The sequence below is a fragment of the Theropithecus gelada genome, chromosome 3 (genome assembly GCF_003255815.1).
Source record: "Theropithecus gelada isolate Dixy chromosome 3, Tgel_1.0, whole genome shotgun sequence".
NCBI lineage: Eukaryota > Metazoa > Chordata > Mammalia > Primates > Cercopithecidae > Theropithecus > Theropithecus gelada.
In genome coordinates, this window is record NC_037670.1 from 18,793,208 (window position 1) to 18,801,158 (window position 7,951).

A 7,951-nucleotide genomic window follows, 5' to 3' on the forward strand; every position below is an offset into this window, starting at 1 on the left:
GGTGGACGAAGGTACCAGGAAGGCTGAATCCGGGCAGCACTGGGATGAGGGGATAACTGATGCAGTGAGAGATGTCACCAAGAGTCCCATGTGTGCAGGCGTGCCGTTTGCTGTTGGGCAGCCAGAGTCCAGGATGGGGAGCGGCGGGCACCTCTTCTCCAGACCGGAGGTCGGTCTCAGTTTCTCCTACCGCCTCCAGGCCCAAGGTCCCCCTGAACGTTCTGCACGTCTGGAAAAGACTCTGGGGGTGTTTGGGAACAAACCTGGGGAGGAAGGTGGGGCCAGAGGTGGTGACTGAGGTGGTCAGCCTGGGGTCAGGTGCTGGGGACGTCGTGGGGAGCTGTGGGGGAGGGGATCCATCTCAGAAAGCCAGTGGTGGCTGTGGAGTATCAGGCAGTGCAGGGGGGGGGAACAGGCTGGCTCCTGTGTGGAATGTCCTGGGAGCTCTGAGCTGGGAGCAGGGCCCTCTCGCTGCCCATGCCTGGGCGTGTGGAGTGTGCTCTCACTCCCTGCACTGCGCCTTCCGAAGACCCCAGGAGGGGAGCCCCCCCGCCTGCCTGCCTGCCTTGCCGGTCCCCGCTCCAACAGGCACATCCTGTCCCCAGCCAGACCAGGCTGCTGCTCGCTGGGTTTCCTGCCCTCTCCCCTGTAGTTCTGTATTTACAGCAAAAATATTTAAGTAAGCGCAAGTGGAAGTCGTACAGAAGCCCAGCTCTGCACGGGATCCCTGTCTGCTCCTGCAACACCCCCATTTTCCTTGCTCATCCACGGGCAGGCTCTCACGTGGGGAGAGCTCACTAACATCAAGTTCAATGGCAACCCTCGGGCCCACGGGCTCCACCGTTCATGCATAAAAGTCCCTGGGGTGCCAGGGAACCAGTGCACGCAGCTCTGGGATGACCAGTAACTGTTGCTGCCGGCAACTCGGGGGGCTTTCTTCTCTCCTTTGAGGCCATCCTGCCCTGAAGTCACTCCCTGGTGGCTTTTCTCTCCCCAGATGGTTAAGTGAGTCAATGGATGCCTTAGCCGAGAGATAGTTAAAGGGCAATTAAAAACTGCAAAGCAGGATCCAAGTCTGCACTTCACTTTTTTAAAAAGACCTGAAATCTTTGCGGGTGCACCTGTGTCATCGGGCTGGGGCCTGACCCCTGTGGGCAGGCGTCACCCAGCCTCTTGCATGGAGGTTAACAAAGAGGCCCCTGTAGAATTCTGGACTTTCCACCATGCCGTGGGGCTTTCCATCCCAGCCCCTTGCCCGCGGGTGATCTGGAGCTGCCAAGGCTCCCTGGAGGAGGCCCTGGTGACACAGACCCCTGGAGTGGAGTGAGGAGCTGGGGGGTTGGCCCTGTCTTCAGTGGGGCTGATGCCTTTGTGAGACTGAGTCTCACTTTCCCCAAGAGACGCCTGGGCAGAGCTCTGGGACAGTATTGGGCTCTATCCCTGAGCCCCATGTCCTCACTGGAGCGGGGAGGGCCCGGCAGCCCTTTCTCCCACATCCATGCTTTTCCCTTGGGCGCCTGCGGGCCTGCCACGCCCTGGGCTAGGCCTTGAGAGCTTCGTAATTCTGCTCACTCCATCAGCAGAACGGTCTCCTCAGGTTGTTTCATCGTGATTAGTGCCATCACGATGTGGAAACTGAGGCCCATTGCAGGGAGGAGCTTGGCCAGAGTCACGCAGCTGCTAAGAACCATGACTCAGACCTTGATGCACGGAAGAACGGAGGCTTTCCAGGTCCATGCTCCGGCTGTGCTGGGTGCCCCTCAGGTGCCCAGGTCACGTCAGATGTTCTCAGCCTGCAAAAAGGGGGGACGCTGCCTATGTGATGTGTACGGAAGTCGGGAGGAGCCAGGTCCTAATGGCAGAGCAAGGAAGGGGCTGGAGGGGGCTTGGCCTTGGCCCCTCAGACAAGCCTGGACTCCATGCCTTCTCTCCTGCTCTAGCTGGAGGTTCCGTCCCCTGTAGCTCCCTGGAAGAGCCAGGCTCCCGGAGGCCAGGAGTCTGAGTCAGGATGGCCTCGGGGGATGTGGAGCCCGGGCCAGGCCTTGGTTCCTGGAGGACCCGGACCCTGCTCCTGCAGCCTGGCCAGGTGGTCTGGCATCAAGGGAGGTGTGGGTGTCCTCAGGACACTTTGCGAGGACCCTAGCACCCTCCTGGCCACCAGCTTTCTCACCAGGCCTCGATTTCCTCACGGTAGAGAGGAAGTTGCCTCTGCTTGTTGGGCGGGACGGCCGTTCTACACAGGTGTCCAAGCCGAGGAGGCAGCTCCGAGCACCGGTGAGCTAAGAAGCACCCCTGCTCAGCCAAGGGCGTTGGGTGGGGTGGAACCTCCTGCCCCCTCCCCTCCTACTAGTCTTGTCTCAAACCTGCCCTGCTGGTTGGGCCTCAGGTTCCCTGGTCTGGCCTCTCCCCTGCATCCCACTGTGGGTATGTGTCCAGACAGGGTCGCTTTTCTCAGTGAACTAGTGGGCTGTGGTGCCAGATTTTTTCTTCTTTTTTTGCAGAATTGACTATCTGCCTTGCAGTCTTACCAAATAGCCCAGTGGGTGGGCCGGGGCCCTCTCAGTGGACAGGCCCTGGGAGAACAGAGCCCTGCCCTCTGCCCTCCCCGAAGCCCACCAGCTATGTACTGAATGTTGGTCTCCCCCCAGCATTCTTACGTTATCGTCTCACTCCCAAGGTGATAGTAGTAGGGGGTGGGACCTTTGGGAGGTCATTAGGTCGCGAGGACTCTGCCCTCAGGAACGAATGACTGACTGTATAAAAGGGGCCTGATGGCTGGGCACAGTGGCTCATGCCTCTGAGCCCAGCACTTTGGGAGGCCGAGGCTGGTGAATCACCTGAGGTTAGGAGTTCGAGACCAGCCTGGCCAACATGGTGAAACCCCATCTCTAGTAAAAATACAAAAATTAGCTGGGCATGGTGGCATGCTTGTAATCGCAGCTACTCAGGAGGCTGAGGCAGGAGAATCACTTGAACCTGGGAGGGGAAGTTGCAGTGAGCTGAGATCACGCCACTGCACTCCAGCCTGGGCGAAAGAGCAGACTCTGTCTCAAAAAAATGGAGGGGGCCTGAGGCAGCCCCTGTGCCCCTTCCTCCATGTGAGGATATGTAGAAGGTACCATCTAGGAACCAGGAAAAAGGCAACAGGCCCTCAACAGACATGGTGCCTTGATCTTGAACTTCCCAGCTTCCAGAACTGTGAATGATAAATTTCAATTTTTTTTTTTTTTTTTTCTTTTTGAGATGGAGTCTCACCCTGTTGCCCAGGCTGGAGTGCAGTGGCGCGATCTCGGCTCACTGCAACCTCCGCATCCCGGGTTCAAGTGATTCTCCTGCCTCAGCCTCCCTCGTGATCTGTCCACCTCGGCCTCCCAAGGTGCTGGGATTACAGGCGTGAGCCACCGCACCTGGCCAATTTCTACTGTTTATAATTGCCTGGTCTAAGGATTCTCCTGCAGCAGCACAGTGGACTGAGACACCTCTCACGCTGAGTGTCACACACTCTGAGTCACTCTGGTTTTGCTGCCCTCCGTGCCTCTCTCCTCCCTCTCCAGTCTGGTCATGCTGAACGGACCAAAGCTCCTAGAAATGCAAAGAGTGACTTTGGGGGTCGGTGCGCTGTTGGCAGCAGGACATGAAGTCACCAGGGGCACTAGGTCAAATGCCCTGGAGAGTGCAGTGCTCTGGGGTTGGGCAGGACACCCATCTGGAACTGCACAGCCCACCATGGGGCCCACCTGCTTTTCTGTTTTGATCCCAGAGTCAACAGCCCATCGTCCAGGGATTGTAAATAGCAGGAAGCCTAAAATTAGGAGGAAGGGATGACAACAGGTGCTGACTGCAGCAGGGCACAGAATGGCCGTTGGAGACCTCAGGCCATACTTGGATAAACATATTTTTCCATCCGGTTAGCCCACCAGCCCAGTGTTGGGTGTAGCAGGACCATATGCTTCAGTTACGAGGCCGGCCTTCAATTTGGAAGAAATCCAATTTATCAACTTTTCCTTTTACATTTATTTTCTTGTGCTTTTGGAGTCAACTCTAAGAATTCTTTGCCTGGCCCTAGATCCTGAAGATTTTCTCCTATGTTTTTTTCTAAATGTTTTATAATTTTACGTTTACATTTAAATCTTTGTGATCCCTTCCAAGTTAAATTTATAGAAGATGTGAGATCTAGGCTGAGGCTCTTTGACTCCACTCCGTGGGTGTCCAGTTTGTTGAAAGATCGTCTTTCTTCCATTACATTTCTTTTGTATCTTTGTCAAAAGTTAGTTAGGCAGTAAATCAAATGGATCCAAGACCTGCATAGAAAAGCAAAAGCTACAGAACTCTTAGAAGGAAACATTGAGAGAAATCTTCATGACATGGATTTGTTAGTATTTTCTTAGATATGATGCCAAAAACATCAGATAAATAAACTGGACTTCATCAAAATTAAAATGTTTCTATAGGCCAGGCGCAGTGGCTCATACTTGTCATCCCAGCACTTTGGGAGGCCAAGGCAGGTGGATCACCTGAGGTCAGGAGTTGGAGACCAGCCTGGCCAACATGATGAAACCCCATCTCTACTAAAACTACAAGAAATCAGCCAGACGTGGTGGTAGGCACCTGTAATCCCAGCTACCCGGGAGGCTGAGGCAGGAGATTCGCCTGAACCCAAGAGGCAGATGTTGCAGTGAGCCAGGATCTTGCCATTGCGCTCCAGCCTGGGCAACAAGGGTGAAACTCCGTCTCAGAATAAAATGCAGTATAATAAAATATTTATACAGGCCGGGCGCGGTGGCTCAAGCCTGTAATCCTAGCACTTTGGGAGGCCGAGACGGGCGGATCACGAGGTCAGGAGATCGAGACCATCCTGGCTAACACGGTGAAACCCCGTCTCTACTAAAAAATACAAAAAACTAGCCGGGCGAGGTGGCTGGCGCCTGTAGTCCCAGCTACTCGGGAGGCTGAGGCAGGAGAATAGCGTAAAACCCGGGAGGCGGAGCTTGCAGTGAGCTGAGATCCGGCCACTGCACTCCAGTCTGGGCGACAGAGCGAGACTCTGTCTCAAAAAAAAAAAAAAAAAAAAAAAAATTTATACAATAAAGCACACTGTCAGGAGAGTGAAAATCCCCCCGGCGAATATTTGAAAAATCACATATCTGATCAGGGTCTAACATCCAGAGCATATGGAAAACTCTTACACAATCCAATTGAAAACTAGGCAAAGGACTAAAATAGACATTTCTCCAAAGAAGATAGGCAAATGGCCAACAAGCACATGAAAAGATGCTCAACATCATCAATCGTTAGGGAAATGCCGATTTAATAAAATGAGATACCACTTTACCCCCACTAGGATGGCTATTATCAAAGAACAGAAAATAACACGTGTTGGTGAGAATGTAGAAAAATTGGAATCCCCACAGTTGCTGATGGAAACAGAAAGTGGTGCAGCCACCGCAGAAAACAGTTTGGCAGTCCCTCAAAAAATTAAATATAGCATCATTTTATGAACTAGCAATTTCACTTCTGGGGATACACCAAAAAGAACTGAAAGCAGGTATTCAAGCAAAACTTGTACACAAATGTTCACAGCAGCACCACTGGCAACAGCTAAAGGGTAGAAGCAAGCCAAAAGTCCATCAACAGAAGAATGGATACGTAGAATGTGGTATAGCCATATGATGGAATATCACTCAGCTGTAAATAGGAATGAAGTACTGATGCTTACCGCAATGTGGATGAACCTCAAAAACACTATGCTAAGTAAGCAGACACGAAAGAGCCACACGTTGTATGATTTATTTATATGACATACACAGAATAGGCAGATCTGTAGAGACAGAAAACAGATTGGTGGTTTCCAGGGGCTGGAGAGAAAGGGAAACGAGGAGTGACTGTTTAATGAGTATGGGGTTTTCTCTTACAGTGGATGAAAAAGTTCTGGAACTAAGACAGTGATGACTGTTGTACAAGATCATGATGTACTAATTCCCACAGAATTTTAAACTTTTGAATGGTTAAAATGGTAAATTTCATGTTATGTGAATTTGTAATACAAATTAATTAATTAAAAAGCATTTGGGCATATTTGTAAGGATCTATTTCTGGGTTCTCTGCTTTGGTTCTATTGATCTATGTGTCTGTTTACCAATATCACATAGTCTTGATTACTGTAGCTATATAATACATCTTGAGACCTAGTAAACTGATTCTTCACTTCATTCTTCTTTTTCTTTTCTTTTTTTTTTTATTTGAGTCTCTCTCTGTCACCCAGGCTGGAGTGCAGTGGTGCAATCTCGGCTCACTGCAACCTCCGCCTCCCAGGTTCAAGCTATTCTCCTGTCTCGGCCTCCCAAGTAGCTGGGACTACAGGTGCACACCACCACACCCGGCTAATTTTTGTATTTTTAGTAGAGACGGGATTTCACCATATTGGTCAGGCTGGTCTTGAACTCCCGACCTCAGGAGATCAGCCTGCCTGGCCCTCCCAGAGTGCTGGGATTACAAACGTGAACTACCATACCCAGCCCATTCTTATCTTTCAGAATTGTTTTAGCTATTCTAGTTTCTTTGGTCTTTTCATATAAATTTTAGAATAATTTTGTTTCTATCTATTAAAAAAATCTTGCTGGGATTCTGGGCTGGGAGCAGTGACTCCTGGGCTCAGTGATCCTCCCGCCTCATTCTGGGCAGAGGTGGGGTCTCGTTATGTTGCCCAAGCTGGTCTCCAACTCTTGGCCTCAAGAAATCCTTCCAGCTCAGCCTCCTAAAGTTCTGGGATTACAGGTGTGAGCCCCTGTGCCTGGCTGGATTTAACTTTTTGTTTGTTTATTGTTTGTTTTTTTGTGTGACAGAGTTTTGCTCTTGTTGCCCAGGCTGTAGTGCAATGGCACAATCTTGGCTCACTGCAACCTCCGCCTCCCAGGTTCAAACGATTCTTCTGCTTCAGCCTCCCACGTAACTGCGACTACAGGTGCCCACAACCACGCCCGGCTAATTTTTGTATTTTATTTTATCTTTTTTTGTATTTTTTTTTTTTTTGAGACGGAGTCTCGGGCTGTGTCATCCAGGCTGGAGTGCAGTGGTTCGATCTCGGCTCACTGCAAGCTCCGCCTCCCAGGTTCAGGCCATTCTCCTGCCTCAGCCTCCGAGTAGCTGGGACTACAGGCGCCCGCCACCACGCCCGGCTAGTTTTTTGTATTTTTAGTAGAGACGGGGTTTCACCATGTTAGCCAGGATGGTCTCGATCTCCTGACCTCGTGATCCGCCCGCCTCGGCCTCCCAAAGTGCTGGGATTACAGGCTTGAGCCACCGCGCCCGGCCTAATTTTTGTATTTTTAGTACAGATGGGGTTTCACCATTTTGGCCAGGCTGGTCTTGAACTCCTGACCTCAGGTGATCCATCTGCCTCGGCTTCCCAAAATGCTGAGATTACATGCGTGAGCCACCGTGCCCGGCCTGGATTTAACTCCTTAATTAGTGTGTAAATCTAATACCATTCCAATCAAATTACCAATGGGATTTTTCAAAGAACTTGATTTAATGTTTTTTTGGAAGGTGAGTGAACAGGAGACGAGACACTTCTAAGACTGTCACATGGCACAGGGTGTTTAAATGTATAAAGCTACAGCCAGTGCGGCAGGAGTGCCGAGGCAGACACTGACACACCCCTGGAGGGAAATGCAAAGCCTGAGACCCAGGCGTTCAGAGACGCAGGTGACTGACACATGGTTTTGAATGCATCAGAGAATGAAGGGTGTATTCAATAAGTGGTCTTGACAGAACTGGATAGTAATTTGCAAAAGCCATGGCAAACATTAAAACTATTCCAGGCCGGGCGCGGTGGCTCAAGCTTGTAATCCCAGCACTTTGGGAGGCCGAGACGGGCGGATCACGAGGTCGGGAGATCGAGACCATCCTGGCTAACACGGTGAAACCCCGTCTCTACTAAAAAATACAAAAA